General features: G+C 33.1%; 1 protein-coding gene across 1 annotated transcript in view; it reads left to right on the top strand.

Moving 5' to 3' along the window:
- LOC150102779 (uncharacterized) overlaps nt 1-18,727 on the top strand; it is a 316,217-nt gene extending 297,490 nt beyond the window's left edge. The window contains exon 10 of the mRNA XM_090398740.1: nt 16,685-18,727. The gene's annotated coding sequence lies outside the window, so the exon portion shown is untranslated. The remainder of the gene's footprint in view (nt 1-16,684) is intronic.
- The last annotated feature ends 305 nt before the right edge of the window (nt 18,728-19,032 follow it).

Consider the following 19,032-nt stretch of genomic DNA (forward strand, 5'->3'; position numbering starts at 1 on the left):
GTGATTGATAAGTGATGCCTGAGAACATAATTCAGTAGAATAATAATAGTAACCATGACAGTTATAGTAAAATGTAATCAATGAATTAATTAAATAACCTCCTTTAAGCATTTAACACTCTTGGCATTTTATTAATGAATGTATTATTGCATTTGTGGCTTTAATTGTACATTTTTTGCATTTATGTTTTCTCTTCAGTTAAAAAATGAACTACATAGTTAAAAATTGGTTCTTATATTTTAATTTCTGGTGAGATTTTTAGACATTGTGGGTGATATAAGTGTTTTCATTTAGAAATCTAAAAATTCTTTTTCTTACTTTTTTTTGTGTTCATGTCCTTTAGATATGTTAATAATATCCTCAAAAATAGTACTGTTGAGCAAGCAAGCCATTTTGTTTTGACAAGATAACTAACTTTGCTATTTTATCTTTAATCAGACTCATTAATGTATATATTTCTATTCTAAGAGGTATGTCCAGAAAGTAAGGTCCATTCAGAATTTACTACCAAATAAGATATGGGGGAGGGACTACACATCCACAGTAGCATAGTGTGACTCATTAGCTAGCTGTTGGCCATTTTACTTTCATTCCATTATCATTTGCTGTCTTCTACAAATAATTTATAATGAATGCTATGATTAAAAAAACAATAATAATAATCCTGCCAGTTGTAGGGTTCATGGTGTGATACAGTTTTTGTTAGTGGAAAACAATAGTGCTGCAGAAATTCACCACTGACTATGTAAATTTTACTGACCAAACTTTACAATGGACTCCATTGCTTAATCTTTTAATTCTACTCAGTACGTTAGGCACATAAACCTTACACAGTCATCAGTGAATTTCTGCAGTACTATTATTTTCTGCCAACAAAAACTGTACCACATCCACCGTGAACCTTGCAACTGGTTGGATTTTTTATCACAGCAGAAATTATAAATTATTCGTATAAGACAACAAATGATAACAGAACGAAAGTAAAATGGTCACCAACTAGCTGATGAGTAACTCTCTGCTATCACATATGCACAATCCCTCTCCCACATCTTATTTGGCAGTAAATTCTGAATATACCTTACTTTCTGGACACTCCTTGTATAATCCTTTATATCTAGTATTTTATACGTCCAAAGAATGAAATTTGCAATTTTAAAATCTTATTTTAAAAAACTGGTGAATTTTGTTAATTATATATGTAACTTCATTTGGTAGTACATTGACTTTTGATGAGTTGAAAGTGTTAATATTTGATGAGTTGAAAGTGTTTTCATTCCAGGGTTGATTTCAGTTGTGTACAGTAAGTCCTCTGTTTACAGATATTCAGTTTCCATAGATTCAAACTTATATGACCCTGTATTTAATTGTTTTCATTTTTTTTTTGTTCAACTTGAAGATGTGCAGCTAGAAAATTGGAGGGGAAAAAAAAAAAACCTAGTAAGACTGAATAGAGCCAATGGCTTATCCTCCATGTGATGTCTGTGTGATCTGCATAACATTCAGCCTATGTCATTAGTTTCTGGTGCTAAACTGACTTTGAACTAAGCAGTCATGTTTTGTTTATTGTTTGCATAAACATTCCTTATATAAAAGTTTATGCATTACGTTGTTTTCTGTACTTAATAATTAAAATGTTTATTATTGTTACTTAATTGTGTATAATATTATTAAATAAACAAAAAAAAAGTTCCATGTAAAGAGCTATTTATAAATTTTATACGGTGGCAGAATGCATCCATCCCTAATTTACAACATTTAAATGCAAAAATCATGTTCTGTTTTTGATTTTCAATTGTACAAAGGTCTCAGGAATGCATATATTGTGTAAACAAAGGACTTACTGAAGTTTCTTCTCAGAATATGCATAAGGTTTGAAAGTGAGAACTTTCAAAAGTGAAGAACAAACTAGGAGTAAATAAGCAATACTGTAGTTCCCATATAAGTTGTTTTCTTTATTTTTTTGTCACCAAATCAGAGGGTTGAATAATAGTGCACCAATATTTTTATATATCTGCAGTTAGGTTTTTTACTTATTGTCATAATGATATCATAATTGAATTAAAATGACAGTTCTCTTTCCCCCTCCCCCTTGCCCTCCAATAATTGTTGCAGTTTTTGCACAATTAAAAATTTTGGTATATAACTGCTAAATAACAATTTTTCCCTCTCATATTTAAATAATCTCGCTATGCTTTTCTGTTAGAATATTTTTTGCTAAATAGAGATGGATAAAGTGAAAAAAATCACATGCAAGAAAATGAATGAACAAAAGGACATATATATATATAATTTTAAGATTAAAACACTGAACACTTCTTGAAGTATCATGATGGTATTAGATTCAGTTTTAAAAAAATTCAATTAACTTAAAGTTAGTCTCCCTTGCCCTCCAATAATTGTTGCAGTTTTTGCACAATTGAAAATTTTGGTATATAACTGCTAAATAACAATTTTTCCCTCTCGTATTTAAATAGTCTCGCTATGCTTTTCTGTTAGAATATTTTTTGCTAAATAGAGATGGATAAAGTGAAAAAGTGTGTGTGTGTGTGTGTGTGTGTGTGTGTGTGTGTGTGTGTGTGTGTGTGTGTGTGTGTGTGTGTGTGTGTGTGTGTTAAAGTTAATCTTCAGTGACTTTTTTTTTGTGCCTGGGTATATAACTGAGAATTCAAGTGTAATATATTTTATATTGAAATATAAAATTAAATCAAATTTTTCTGTCTTTTCTTTGTTCTTTTCAAAAGTATAAACATTTTGTGAGATTTTTCAAGAGTTAGAACTCTTGAAACACTTCTGAAATATACTGTATTTTTTAAAGAAAAAATAAGCTGCTGAAATGTCTCAGTATGTGCATTTCATCTCAGTGGCAGGGAGGTATTCCAATTAGTAGATGATTTTATAAATGTTTTTAGAAGTTAAATTTTTTTATAATCAAACTATTGGCCCTATTATACTAAGAATTGGGTAGAAAAATGTTTGTTAAAATTTATACATATTTTATGTTTCTTCACTGTTTTTTGCAATATGATAACAGGGTGCTGTGCACCTCAGCATACCTAGTTTAGAGAAGAAAAAAAAAAACAATAGGGAGTTGCATAAGTCATTTTACTATGAGACAAACTCTCAAAGATAACTGTGGTGCAGACATGTTATAAACACTCACACACACAATAGCAAAATATTTAATAATACTTAAAAATCAAACGCATTCCAGACAGAATGATGCAGTCCATTAGTTTATGCAGAACAAGCTAATTCAAACATGTAAAAATGTTTAGCAAACAGCTAACTTTTCAAGACAGGTGTCACATGCCAGAGAGCAAATAAAAATGTAACAATTCCAGAAAACTTAACAGAAAAAACAGATTATCGGTTAAAACTTATTACAGTTGCTTAAGATGAAAATCTCCCAAACTTTCAGCATTGAGTATACTCCCATTCCAGTTTAAATTAGGACAATGCAACAAGTACTTGGGGGCACTCCTTTAACAAGCATTAATGCTTAATACAACTTCTGTGGATGAATTGCATCTTTTTCCAAAGTATTTTGTGTCACTTCCATACTGAGCTACAGTGGACTAGACTTATGAGACATGCAATAACAACTGTAATTTTTGTGCTGCTTCTTGATGGAACAGCCAGTTTGTCAGGAATATAAGATGGCTGTCAGTACCTGATAAAGTCCAGGTAAAGACAGAAGTAGGAGCCTATCCTTGATACTAGGTAGAAAAGCCTTTGGTTCTTATTTTTATTTAAAATTCTGTTTTTAATGGTACAAATTTAGAGTCAAGATGAAACTTTATTTTTCATAATCCTTTTCATCAGTTCACTTGGAAATGCCTGAAACATATGGAATAAGAGTTCAATTCTCCATATCACTATCCCAGAAAGTTACCCTATAAATGTCGGTGATTTGTTGGATGCTACATGGGTTATATCCATACGGTTAGAGCAAGGATTTGATGATAAGAAGCTGTTATGATTAAGCAGCATTAGATGAGCTAATTGTGTAAACTCTGCTGAATAGTTTTAGTATATTCTTTTGAGAAAGGTAATGAGTTTTTTGTGAATGTATTTACTAGTAAAATCACTTTCTGGTATTTATAGTAAACTTGACCTTCAGATATGAAGGCTGTTAATTTTGTCTAAGAATATGATCAAGCCAGACTCAAGATGTGACTGACTAGTATGAAAATATCAATATAGTGTATCGAGAGTGATCGTTGCGGTTGAATAGTTGGAAGCAGTGCCTTTTCTACATGTTCTAAATAACAGTTGACCAAAGGAGGTGACAGATTTTCAAACTCTGTGCCTTCAGTCTGCTTATAGATTGTTCCATCTAAAATAACCAGAGTGCATGACAAAGTTGAAAATCTTAACTGTATTCAAGAGGAAAGTCCTGGGATAACAAACACAAACTATCAACCAAGGAGATGTGTAAAAAATATGTTTACCATCCTGGATGGCCAAGTACTTGGTGCATCTGCTCTACATCCAACATGCTCTGGTATTGTTTTAAGTATTCAGCCCTAATTGTCACAAGTCTGCCGTGTTAATGTTTTTGCTGTTTAATCTCATCCAAGTCTGATTTGACCATGTTCTTAGAGAAAATCAGTAGTCTTCATCCACAGATCAGATTTAGTATAGATGAGGAGACTGATCGCAAGTGACAATTTTTAGACATTCTCATTTCTTTTTCCAGTTTTGTTTATGAAAAACAACTTTTATTGGCTGGTCATCATCAAATATCTGATAAGTACCATTAAGAAGTATATAAGACACTACAATAATCCTACATTATTAAGTTCATTATTTCTTAGGATTCCAAATATTGCCAGATCTTATATTTGTCTTTCTGATGCACTTCTAATTGCATCAATTCACTTATCTCAGTCTTTTTCAGGGTATTTATCCTAACATTGAATTTTTGCCAACCATTCTGTTTAAGTGGCTATTCCACCTTAGAAGCTTCTTGTCTTAGAATGTTCTTAGAATCCCTGCTCACACATTCTTGAATGCTAATGATGTAAAGCTCCTTTCTGATATCTTCATTTATCATAACTACACGTGATGCCACCTGTTCACTGCTTAATTTTTCTCAGCAACCTCATTTAAACCAATCTCACACAAAAGGTTGCAGAACTTATAGTACACCAGTGCCATGTTTACAAGTGTCCAAGAAGAAGAAAGCAGAAACCACTTAATGTTTTTTAAAGAACTGGAGATTGTAGTCTTTAGGAGAAACTGTTTAGATGACTATTCCTAAGCACAGAGGTAGAAGAAAGAAAAGTAAAAGAAGTTGGGTCACTATGAGCTTGACACTGAACAGATGTTGGCCTGCAACCGTTCTTGTGTTTATGGGCTGAGAGAAATGTTGCTTGCCTGTTCATTGAAAGAAGATTGTAGGAGATTGGTGGAAACAGTCAGTTTGAGATTATGACATCTCTGTCTGAGAGAGATGAGTTCCTAATTAACAAGATCATCTTCTCAACATCAAGCATTTTTAAAGAGGTTTTTGGTACATCTATCCATATATGAAAATAGTATTTCAAGGTTGGCAGATGTTGGATTTATTGTGCTAGCGGTTGTACTTGTTGAGGTGTACTGGTTTAGCATGTTTGCACAAAAAAAAGTAAACCTATTTTCTTCGAGGTTGCAGAGGCAGTAGATGTCATGTATTTATTCTAAGAGAGGCTAGAGTCAGTTGAAGAAAAGATATCCAATCTTGTCAAGAATTCCAGGTATTACTAAAGGTTGAGGAAGGGAATATGAAGTAAGATCCTTGCTTTTGAATTAAGACAGGATTTTGTTACAGTGGTATCGAAGTTGACAAGGTTGTCTTCCTGTGGTCTCTAGTCTTTCATCATACATTTTATTTCTAAGCCAACTCTCACTTTAAGTTAATATTCATATGAACGTGTTTTGACTAATTTCTCCCTTAATTCTATATGAATTTACTCGCATGCCTCCCAACAATGCTATCTGTACTTATTCTGTTGTCTGTATTTTGTCTTTATTTGCCATCCTCACTAAAATTGTGCCTGAATAGCTGACATCCGATCAATAAGTTTTCCATTGAGCAGTTTTTTTAGTTTTTGTATTTGGCATGACAATTAGCCATTAAAGCTAATTTTCATGGCAAATTTTGTAAAACACTTCACTTGTTATAGCATAACCACTACTTCTTGCAAATAAGGGAAGGTAATTTGTTTTACTTGAGTACATATCAGCTATTCCATTTATAGTTTAATTTTGTTACTGGAAGAAGACCAAGATTCTTATTCTAGTGATTTCATTGATCTTTCTCTCACCTCTGTTACCCTTTGATATCTGTGCTTTTTTAATTTTGCTTTATATCTTTGCCCTGTTCTGTTTGCATTAAGAGTCACTTCTGTTCTCATTATGCATTCTTTCTTACCTGATTTTTCATTTTATTTTAAAATGGCTTATTAAATTATTTGTGTTTTGCTTTAAATATTTTGATTACTGTTAACCAGAGCTAGCCAAAGTCTGCTAAGAATTGCAGTTAAGAACTAATTTTCAAAAGCACTTCAAATGATCTGCTTTTTTATTTCTTTAACTAAGCAAAGCTAAAAAAGGTGCCTCCAAGATATGTAAGTTTTTAAAAGTGCATTGAAGTACTTTTAATGGCCAGATGTTAGTTAATGCTAGAATGCTGGCAATTATTGAAATACCATGTAAGCAAGGTTTATCATTCATCATTTATGTCATTTATCATACAGTGTTTGAATAATAATAACTTAGCAGCACATCTAAGTTATTAACCATATAAAGTATAAAATATTTAGAATGCTTCATTGGGCTCTTGGTGGGGAAAAAGAGAGTATACATTTGATTAATTGATTCGAAGGAGAACTGGAACTGCTCTTTTCTCTTCATCTCTTAAACATTAACATGACAGTAAATTCAAATATATTGTCATTTCAGTTAAAATAAGGGGGAGGGGAATAAAAAATGAAACAACAATATAAAACCTATACTATATATAATTCACAAACATCTGTTATAAACATTAACTTAAATGATAAGCACTATCAACCACATCAAGAGCAGACCTGCTTTTTTTTTTTTAAATTCCAAACCCCAAATTACTGTCATAACATCACAGTTCAGTTACATTCTCATCTTAACTGCCCAAAGTGTACTGTCTTTTATTCCTTCCACCACAAGGGTGGCTGCGCTTTATGCAGTCTGATATTCCTTGCCTCATTATGTATCATTAACCTGCTGTATTTACCACTCTCTCAGTGCAGAAACTCATTCTGTTCTCTTAAACTTTTTACCTTTGAAGCTTAATTGTCTGCAGTATAACTGCCTAAACATGGAAGTCATCTTCCTTATTGAATTTAATGTCCAAAACTCCATTTGGCTTTTTTCTTTTTTTTTCATACTGGCCAAAAGTAAATTGTTCACTTACCAACTGGGATACCCAACAGTCCTCTATGTTCAGCAAACATTCAAGATCTTTCCTTAACCCATTCTCCTTCCAAGTAAACACTGTTACATTGTTGACATGACTTCTCTTCTTGGTAATCAGATTATAATATCATTGGCCGATTGGTTAACATATCTGCTCTCCAGCCGACAGTTCATGGGTTCAAATCCCATCTTGAGCATGGATGTTTGTGATTGTCTTTAGGTGGGAGATGAATTTCATTTCCTGGTGCAGATCACTGCCTTTATTGGAGGCTTGAAGTGGCTCTTAAAGAAGTTTGGTTAGTGTTTGGTCTCTAGAGCAGGGTTTCTGGACTATGTAAAGAAATAAATAAAAATGCAAAAAAAAAAAAAAAATTATAAAAATTAGAATAAAAAATCCATAGCCCACTCATGGTACTATGGACTTATGACCTTTTTGAGAGTGGGAATCACATAAAAGAATAAGTTTCATCTCTAGTGGAATGTTTTGCTCTCTCATTAACAACCTTGTAACTTTTGGCACCACATGCCAAGTCGGAAGATCTCAGAGACTTACTCCTACATCCCATGACCAGGCTACTGTTTTCATTTTCCAGATCCAGATACTTGTGATCATATTGCAAAAATTATGCACATTGGAATCAAGGACCTTCAATCTCCACTCTGTTCAAAATTCTCTTCCATTATCCAAGCCTTGGTTTTCTGGGAAGTGTGTCAGGGCAGTCCAAGCAAAAATGGTGTCTTGAGACAAAATTATATGCAGCTGGCATCTATCCACAGCATGGAAGCATGCCTTTATATGGTTAATTCAAAAAAAAAAAAAAAAAAAGAAAAAGTGTCTGCCATCAAATTGTCAAATGCTGTCTAAAGTAATAGAGAAGATCATCAGCAGTCAACTTCAATACCTGGAGAATTGTCAGCTAATCACTGACCACCAATATGGATTCTGTTAGCCAAGATTCACAGCAGATCTCCTTGCCTAACCCATTTTTGGACAGAAAGCAGACCATAAGATGGTAGTTTGTTGAGAAGCCCTGTCTGACAAATCCTATGAAATACACACAGCACAGGTTTCTTCTGAAGGATGTCTCAGCAAATTACCATCTTATGTCCTTTGTAATTGAATTTCCAGTTTTCTCTTTAAGTTATTCATTAAATTATTGTGGGGGAGTGTTTTCTCTTCAGATTTTCCTACTAATGTTCCTTTACCTCATATACAAAAAGAAATTTCTCTCACTGACCTCCTAAAACAATAAGTTTTGCTGATGATGGGACTCTTCATTCCTTTTACCTTGCAGTAATGCTCAAACATCTCAAGCTAAAGATCATCTACAATCATTGTCCTAAACTCTGATTTCTATACCATCCTTGAATGGGGTGATGACATCTCACCTTCACTCACTGTCTGTTTTCTTTCAAAAAAATAACCTTAGTTCTTTCCCTTATCTTTAATAATGTTCACTTTAATGGTCAAGACCAGATTTCTATTTCTCAAACTGACACGTACCTAAAGTTCTTCCTGACAAAAACACATCATATCTATGGCTTCAGCTTCCAAAAAAAACTTAACAACCATTTTTTGCCCAAGATACTTTTCATCTATCTAACTACAAAAGAAAATCTGTCCAAAATCTACCCAACCTTAGAATACTGATCTTGCATTTCAGGTTATACACCAAATGCCTCTCTAAAATTCTTGATATCCAGAAGAGGGTAGATCAACTAATTGTCGATCCTTCTCTTGTTGACCCACCAGCCACTGTCTCATTAAGATGGTTAGTTTCTGCATTGCATCTCTACTACAGATATTTCCATAGCTACCATTCAACAAGATTAGCATCCAATGCCAGCAGTTTCCTACAATAACAGATCAGCAGCTGGCCAGCATCCTTTTACAATTGAATTGCTAACTCTCCAAACCGCCTAACTTCTTTCTGTATATTTCAGTTCTCTAGTACAGCCTTCCCCCATAATATATTGATATGCTTTCAGAAGCATATCAATATATTACTTATTGCTTGTGTGTGTGTGTGTGTAAATGCACTTGTTGTGGTTTGAGCCCTTTATTGTTGGCTAGTCATTCTCAACAATAAAGAATAATGATGATAATTATTATCATTATACGGGCACTCCATGGAGTCCGAAGCCTCATCATGGGGAGATCTATACACACAATCTTTCATACCTCTCCTTAAACCTATTAACAGACAGAGCATTCACAACTGACTGTGGCTACTAATTCAACTCATTCACAACTCTCAGCAAAAAATCTAGTCCTTACACCTTTTTTCAACTTCCAGAGATGATCCCTTGTTCTGGTCCCTCTAGCCAAGTGCTGAAACATTTCGCTGCATCTATCCTATAAAACCCTTTAAACAACTTAAATGTTTCTATCATATTCCCTCTTTCTGCAATCCACTCAGGGAACATTCCACAGACCACTCACCATCTTGGTCACTTGCCTCTAAATCCTTTCAACCACTTCCTTATTCCCAAAAAAAAACACAGGGCACCAGACTTGAGCACAGTAATTCAGATGTGAGCATATAAAGGCCTTATAAAGAGAAATAACTTCTTTATCTTTACTTGTTAATGTGTTCTTCAATAGCCAAGTAATCTCATGGGCTACCTTAGCAATATGTCCTCTAAACTTTAACTCTGTCTACCACCACCCCTAAATCTCTGACGTCATCTGTTTCCTGGAGTATAATGCCATCAATATGATACATGGTTTGTAATCTATTTATCCCCAAATGCATAACTTTACATTTCTCGACATTAAACTGACACCCATTAATCTTTGCCCATACTGAGCCTGTTTGCTATATCTTTTATGTACAAATTAAACAACAATGGTCCCAGCACCGAACCTTGCAGAACTCTAGTCACCTGTTTTAGCCTCAATTCTTCCACCCTCCATATACCACTTTTTGATATCTGTCCAGCAGCTACCCTCGTATCCACTTAACCAGTACCATGTCCATCCCCATTTGTTCTAATTTGCGTAACAGAGTTCCATGTGGTATTCTGTCAAATACCTTTGCAGAACCAAGTATAATCATCGTGTAGCCATTTCCTTTATCCAGCCCAGCTGTTAGTAAATTGCTAAGGCATGACCGACCCTTCACAAAGCCATGTTGGCCCCCATACAGTATCATGTTTTTATCTACCTATTGTTGAATTCTCTTTTTTACCAATTTTTCTAGTACTTTTCATAATCTTCCATAGTCATTCTTCTTCCTACTTGTCACATAACAAAAGAACTCTTTGGGATTTCCTTTTGCCTGCTTGGTTAGATTCTTTGCTAACGTGATTTTGCCTTCTTTGCCATGCTCTACAAATTTGTAGTTTGTATTTGTATTATGTAAAATATGTAAAATGTACTTTACATTTTATCATATAGGTCATTTTTCTTTCCTGACCAAGAAACTCGTGACCTTGTACGGGTCACGAGTTTGTTGGTCACCTTTCTCTTTATATATCCTCCACAGCACATCCATCTAACTCCTACTCGATTAACCCTCCTTACCCGAGGTATACAATTTAATACTGCTTCCTCTAGATGATCCTTAACTATATCTCATGCAGTGGTGTAGCTGGAGTTTTTGCCGCCCAGGGGCAGTAAAAGCTCCAGCCTTGTAGTTCCACCTCTCTCAATACACACCAAAAATACTACAAAAAGTCAAAACGACATATAGGGAAATAAATTAAAACACCATGTTTATTTTTGAAGTAAAACTTTAATTTCAACATTCTAAAATGTTATTTTTCTTGCTTTTCTGTTAGCAAAATTGTCAATGACATTGACGAAGTGTATTTCATAATAATGCAGGTAATTCTTAATCAATTTTATTTAGAAAAACTCCTCTCACAACTAGCAACACTTACAGCAATTGTGAGAAAAATTCGCAGTAGTATTACAATATTTGGAACCGAGTTCTCGAGACTGTATTTTAGAATTAACTGCAAAGGTTCAAAGTGCTGCCCCCTCTGCTCCCCCTAGCTATGTCTCTCATCCCATGCACTACTGACATCCTTACCTTTCGATGTTTTATGCCGTGGTACAGATTTAAGCTTCTTCTAAGCATGTCATAATCACTTATGTTGTAGTTCCACAAAAAATACCCCCTTCTTGATAGAATATTCCTCATGTTTTACAATCTTCCAAGTCAAGACTTGGTGGTCACTTTCACAAATTGGAAACAATGTTGGTTACAGATAGTTCCTCTGATCATATGACCAGGTCCAATAATCTCCCACCCCTAGTTCCCTCCATCACATGTTACCTTAAGTAAGCAGATGTATAAATTCTGTTTCCTTCCTTCCAGTCTTTATCTCCATAGTTGAAGTCCCCCCCCCAAACGCCATGATAATCACTTGACTTGTATTCATTGTAACAATTTGGTGATGCATGTCTTCTAGATCATCTGTGTAACTCCTTGGCCTATAGCAACAACCAACTGTATATTTTGTTTTACTGGCCTTAATCTCACGCCAGATTGCTTCAAAGTTAGCCAAGTCTCAGTAATACTTATGACTTTTGGCAAGATTGAACTAACTAATGCCCAAAACCCCTCCCTCCCTCTTGTTCCTGATATTTCTGGCATTAGTATATAGAAACTGCAGCATCCCTTTAGTTCCCCACCTACCTTTACTTTCTGAATTGGCTACCCTATATAGTATTTTGCTTGAAGACTAGTTTTCTCACTAGATCATTCTCACACTCACTTGCTTCATGGGTGCCTTCCACTTGTTTCCACCCTAATAGCCCAAGTTTCCTTGAATTTGCACTTCAGCATGCTCAGTGAGCAAAGCTCTCTCCAAACACCTAACACCAAAACCATTTAGATGTAGCCCATCATCTTATGAATTAAACAATAATACTTGTTTAATTCATAAGAAAGTGAAATGAAATTAGATACAGATTCATCAAAATCTGTATTGAATGTCATCAGAAATTATATTATAAAAGCATATACAAATGTGTTCCTTCCACATCAGCAGGATTTTGCAGCACATCATCTATTTTAACCATTACCGTTATTCTGTTTTTCACCCTATCCATTATCAAGCTTCCTTTCTTTCTTTGGTCAAGAACAAATCATCCCTTGCCCAGGTATATGTACTAAATTGTCTTTTCTTGCAGTCTTTCATACTTAAGACCAATGCAATTTGTTGAAAGACATTAGAATTACATTTGGTATTTATGAGTTTGAGAAGTCAGGTATTATAGATAATGACTTTTCTACCAGACTTCTATGCTATGTAAATACAGTTTTCTTGAGATTTTTAGAAATAAAGCTCTGAAATCTTATTAAATTGAGTGTACTTAAAATTTTGAGAAGTTATCCTTCATAACTCTTCACCACTGCTTTTAACAGAATTCTGAGACTTGTGATAGTTCAGACTGCACAGCATTCTTTTTGTGTCAATTACAGTTTCTGACATGTAACAATATGTTTAAGCATAAAAAAATTTATATTAATTTATAAATTAATATGTTTAATTTAAACTATATCTGCATTATATTCACCTAGACAGTGGCTCAAAAGATAGATTGAAATATTTTGATTATGCAATGGCATAAGAAGCTATATGGAATGAGGGTCAATTAGATCAGAAATAAAGGAGAGGAGTTTGTCATTGGTCAACTTGGCTTATTGGCATCAGTGAGACCTGATTATAAGAGAATGATGTAGTTACATGGATAGAATGTACCAGATATTGTATTTTTAGAGAAGATAGAGGAAATAGGGCAGGAGGAGGGGTATTATTAATGATAGCTGAAGAACTTCAACAACCAACAAAAATAGAAGTTAAGGAAGATTGCAGATCTGAGGGAAATGGTTCATTTAAGGCTGTCTGGTGTGGGATAGAGGCCAGTAGGACAAAATATATTGTTGGTTGAAGCTATAGACCTGGGGAGGGGGCGGGGGTCCAGAAAACGATGTGAACTATGTGCTTCAGCAAATTAGCACATTGAGTGTAAGACAAGCAGTTATCATGAGAGATTTCAACTATGGGTATATAGATTGTATTCCTCACGTCTTTACTTGATTTGAACTTGGTGAACTAAATATTTTTAAACTTAACTGAATTTAGAAACATTTCTGTGGCATATAAAAGAATAAATTAGCTAATAATAAAATAACTAATATATTTCATCAAAAATATATTAGAAAAATATTGAGTTCATTAGAATAATATTTAGATGACTCACATCAGTTCTACCTCTTTGCTATTACTTAACAGAGACTGTTCTGCTTGAGCAGTTAATGCAGTAGCTGTATATCAAGCAAAAATTATTTATGAAATGAGATTGTCAACCTATTTAAATAAACAATGAACCCACCAAATAAAATTATTTTTAAGAATGCTCGATGTTCAGAATTGGTCTTTATGGATGACACTGCTTCTAAAGAGAGCTTGGTATTACAGTAGAATCAGCTTTTACAGAATGGTATTGTTTCTTTAGAAAACTTTTGCGGAATATGTACAATCCTTTTGCCATATTCACTTTTGCCTTAAATTATATTTATATTCATGAATATTTGATTTACATAAAAGATAAATTTTGGCAAATGAATACAGAATAATGATTATTTTTTAATAAGATTAGGATTATAGCTCACCAGAAAACTTTGAGATTTTTTTTTTCTGAGCCTGAAGACTTCCTCAAGACATGCTTCACTCACCTTTATCTGCTGATGTTTTCTTCATATTTTTCAATGTCTCTAAGGTGCTTCCATTTTTTATTCCAGTAACTTATACATATTTAAGTATGATGCTCATATCTGGAACAAGTTCAAAACTTTTTTTAAAACTTCCTATATTTTTGTATTTATTTATTTATTATATTTTTGTGATGTGATGCTCATTTTTGGACTTGGTTTCCATAAGTAGGAAAGAAGAAATTCCTGAAGATTAAATAGTGATGGAAAAAAATTGAGATAATGAGTTGGCAAGCAATTGTCCAAACAGTCACTCATATATTATCCTAAAATTTCCTTATTCTATTACATCACTAAGAAATATGAAAAGAACTAAGATTAGTTATCACACAAGACCTTGAAAATAAGTACTTTGCATTCTTTACAAATTGATCTTTTGATTTCTGCAAGCAATCTCTACTTCATATACTTCTATGTAGGAAGAGAGGAGGAAGATGGAGTTCCACATTTGTTAACTACATTTTATCAGTTGGCTATCTTTGTTTAACAGAAAATTCATTTTATCAATTTTCAGAAGTTGTATTTTTTTTCACACGAGGATCATAAAAATATGTCGATTAGCTTCATTAAAGAAAAAGTGCTATATACATTTATTTTTAGTGCTTTATTTATTTATATTTGTCCTGAATCATTCAGGAGTAAATGCTCTTGTGTATTTGAACAATTTTGTTAAAAAGTAAATTGTTCAGATTTTAAATCAGTTAGAATTTATGGAAAAACTAATTGATAGCCATTATCAAAACTATGAATATGAAAAACAGTAACTACTTTGCTTTAGTGATTTATTATTTTTTTTTTTTTTTGGTAGTCAAAATTGATTCATTTTAATGACTGCAGTTCTTATATATTAGACTCATGTATGAAATGTAGAATTTTTTAAGTAAATTCAATGCTATTCCTAAAATTGATTATAATGTAGTCATTACAAATGACTACAGAATACTGCGCTTGCATTATTACAAATTATATAAATTTGTAATAATGATGCATATATACCTGCATTGAAATGAATAATTGCATATTATGGAATTAAAATAATTTCGTTGGAAGTATTGTTAGAAAGTTAGTGCACTAGTAACTATAATATGTAGTTAAAATACATTAAGTTGCCTTTCAATAATAAAACATTGTAAATTACTGAGTATTAAATTACTATCATGATTTAATACCTTATTATGAAAACAGAGAAGTGAAAGAAAGTATGGGGTTGTATATGCTTACACACAGACACAGCCTTCTGATACATCAGTCATCTTGCAAGATCCACTGTGAGATATGATATTTTGTTTAATGCATAAAACTTTCCCACAATGAATACAGAATTTCTACTTGAATTCTGTTATGGTTATCAATCATGCTAGCATAGTCTTCATTTTGATGTATATCATGCAGTTGCTGTTCTTTGATTAGCCAAAGTTTTATTCTCAGCATCTGGTACTGTGAATGTAGCCATTGTTGATACATCTACATTAATATTATTCGTGATTATTATTTATCTCTTATTGAATCTGTTATTTGCTTTGCTTTTCTGTTAAGTTTTGAATATGATTGTGTATTCTTTTGATGAAAACAAAGGATATAATACAAGCATGATTATATATACAAATGGCAACTAACTGCTCACTTTATTATAAAATTACTATTTTATAAAGAAGAAGAAGAACCCCAGTTTCTAGGTGGGAAAAAACCCTGCCATCTCCATATTACATTGGCTGGCTTAACTTTATTTGAAAAAATTCATATAAAGATTCCTCTTGTCATGAAGAGAATCAGACTGGTCTTTTCCATTTGAAAGGTGAAATGTCCTATCATTCTTCCAGTTGATAAAGATCTTAAAATTTTGTGTACTGCCAAATTATACTTGCTCTTCAACTAAGTTTATTCATCATGTGGAATGGTTACATTACATAGCTGTAGAATTGTTTATATCTTAGTGTGCTATTTAATGATCAGATATTCTTATTTAATAATTTGAACATAGCATTTTCTGTAGCAAAAATAGTCAGATTTTTACTGTATAAGAAAAAATAGTGGTCGCATCTCTGAAGTAATAGCAATGAGAGAATTTAGGTTTTTTTGTATTGCTTTGCTTTGCTATAACATACAATTTGGTTGACAAGAATGGTTTATAAAAATGAAAAAGATATATTTGTAGTGATTCTTTAATTCCAAATTGTTTGCATAGTTGATTTAGTACAACATAATAAAGCTGAATATATTTTTTTATGTCATAAATTTGAAATCACTATCATCATGGCATCCTCTTCGCATTCCAGATTGTATTACATGATTAATATAAATTCATGTAACAGGTTAGTTTACTATATCAGTACCATCATGATCCTCCAAGTGAAATGATATGTATTTAACTCTACATACACACATTCACATTTAATTATTGAAAAGTATCAGTGTTCAAATATATTTGTATTAGATTCTAACTGTTATATGAAAATGCAGTTCTTTGATTTATTGAACAAATCCTTCTTTGTATGATTGTGCTTTTTTTTAAATTATAGTTGTGCCTTTGAAGTGCAGTTCATGATGAGCTGAAAGCATGTTACTATTCAGGCCAGTACATAATTATTATACTACTGAAGCTTCAGTTTTATAAAAATCATACAATAGCACAAATATTTTCTCTTTCTGCTAAATATATAAAAATATTTCTAGATGGGTAGATTTTAAAATTTCGAAGTTTGATGTTAGACTTTTTTCCCTCCCAAGTCTGTTTGCTATACTAAAGAAAGATTATTTGTTTAATGGAAATGAAAAGTGATTTTGAAATCATAGAGAGCTGTACAAAATGACAGGTTTATTCTTATTTATCTTTTGGTCTTAATTTTGGAGTCATTGTCAAGATACACAACAACAGTAAGCTTAGATTTATTGTAATAGAATACAGTAATAAAATTATTAGAATAAAACAAAAAGCAGTTGGTGTAATAGGATGTGTGTTTGCATTGCATGCTGTGGAGCCTTGCATCGGAATTAAATAAACAATGGTGATTATCAGACTCTCTCTGAGACTTACAAATAAAAAATAGTTTTATGTAAAATACATAGAAAAATAATCATGAAATGAAACAACTAAGTGGTGTCATTACCAGGATTGAGTTAGACTTTAGAATTTCACTGGTTGGTGATCAGGAATCCCCATGTTTCCACAGTCCTGAAAAATGAATACAAATAGATTCAAATTAGCCCTCTATAAATAACAGATAACATTGGACTCTGTCATTAGTCAAAATTGCAAGACCTTATTGTCTTGCAATTTTGACTAATCAGAATTTTTATCTGGATACAAGCCAAGCAAGCAGCTTGTAGGGGACACTCCGAGGCCACCCTTGGATTGAAGTCTGGTTACTCCCTGTGAAGGAAGATGACCCTTGAGTCCTTCACCCTGCCCACATGTCTTCTACTCTTCAATTTTTATTCTATTTTTACTCATGAATATCAAAATCACTTTAAAAAAAACAAAAAATACCTAACAAAACCTAAGAATTCCTCTCAATAAAAAAATCTTCCATATTGACTTCACTAACATCAGGGGTCTTAATTCCAATATTGATGAGCACCGTCTGCAGTCATCTATCTACACCTGATACATTTATTACTGAACCACAAATGTTACTCTACAACAAATAACCTCAATTTTCCTCATTGAGGAAAATTGAGGTGAGTTTCATTTCTTCCATTGATCCCTTTCATAAGGAGGGCAGAACTTGTGCCTTCCTATGTGTCTAATATCCCATGCCAAAGGTTATTGGACCTGGAATCCCCTTTATAATATGTGCTCTGACTCAAGATCTCTCTCTCTTTACTTCCTTTATTGCTTTCATTTTCTGCCTCTATATATACTGTTCTCCAAACACCATTGACTTTGCTGACCTCTTTGACTACCTGCCTCTGAAAGTCGATCATATACAATCTAACTACCACAACAGCAAGATAATCTTCCTTAGAAATTTCAACGTCCACAATTCTGACTAGATTTCCTTCTCCAATTTCACAGACAAGCTGGTAAAGAAGCGAAAATGTTTGCTGGCAGCAACGATTTAATTTATTTATCCTTTAATGATACTTTTCATATTTATCTTCAGAATTGAGGCAAAATCTTTCTGATATACTCTGAAGTACCTTTAACATAAGAAATGGTAATAAAGTTTACTTCAGTTATAGAAAAAAAATAAGCCTGTAGTTATCAATAAACTTGTGTACTGTTTTCATATATTTATTATAGGCAAAAGTGGTTTAGTAGTATCACGTTGACCATCTGTAAGAAATGGTTATCCAAAGTGAACTTGTCTAGATGGCATTAAGAATCTTTGAGAGAATTTTTGGTGTACCACACTAAACATAAAAACTATATTCTAGGGTTGAACAAATTTGGGATTTGTTAGCAGCTTTCATCTGAGCAATGAGAAGGATGAAAAAATTAATTTAAAAAAACAGATACCAATTATATATTTGGTTTAATCCTTTATCCAAGTGTAAGCAAACAAAGTTTGCACCTGAAGTGTTTTCAGGACTGGGGCAACCTGTGGTAAATGTGGAGTAAATTCTGGGCACTTTCCTTAGTATCTCCCATAATGCAAAGCGCATCTCCTTGTGGACATGTATAATGCTATGTTAAGGGAAGGGCCACTACCCAGACCGGTTTCGACCTTTATTGAGGTCTCATCAGTGGGAGCCAGACCCAGAGGTGGTGATACTAAGGTGATACTTCTGCATTACTTTCACCTTAGTATCACCACTCAATAAAGTTCGAAACCAGTCTGGGTAGTGGTCCTTCCCTTAATGCTTAGCATTATACATGTCTGCAAGGAGATGCGCTTTGCATTATGGGAGATACTAAGAAAAGTGC

Source organism: Typopeltis vanoorti, chromosome 10 (genome assembly GCF_054136105.1).
Source record: "Typopeltis vanoorti isolate ZY-2024b chromosome 10, IOZ_Tvanoo_1.0, whole genome shotgun sequence".
NCBI lineage: Eukaryota > Metazoa > Arthropoda > Arachnida > Uropygi > Thelyphonidae > Typopeltis > Typopeltis vanoorti.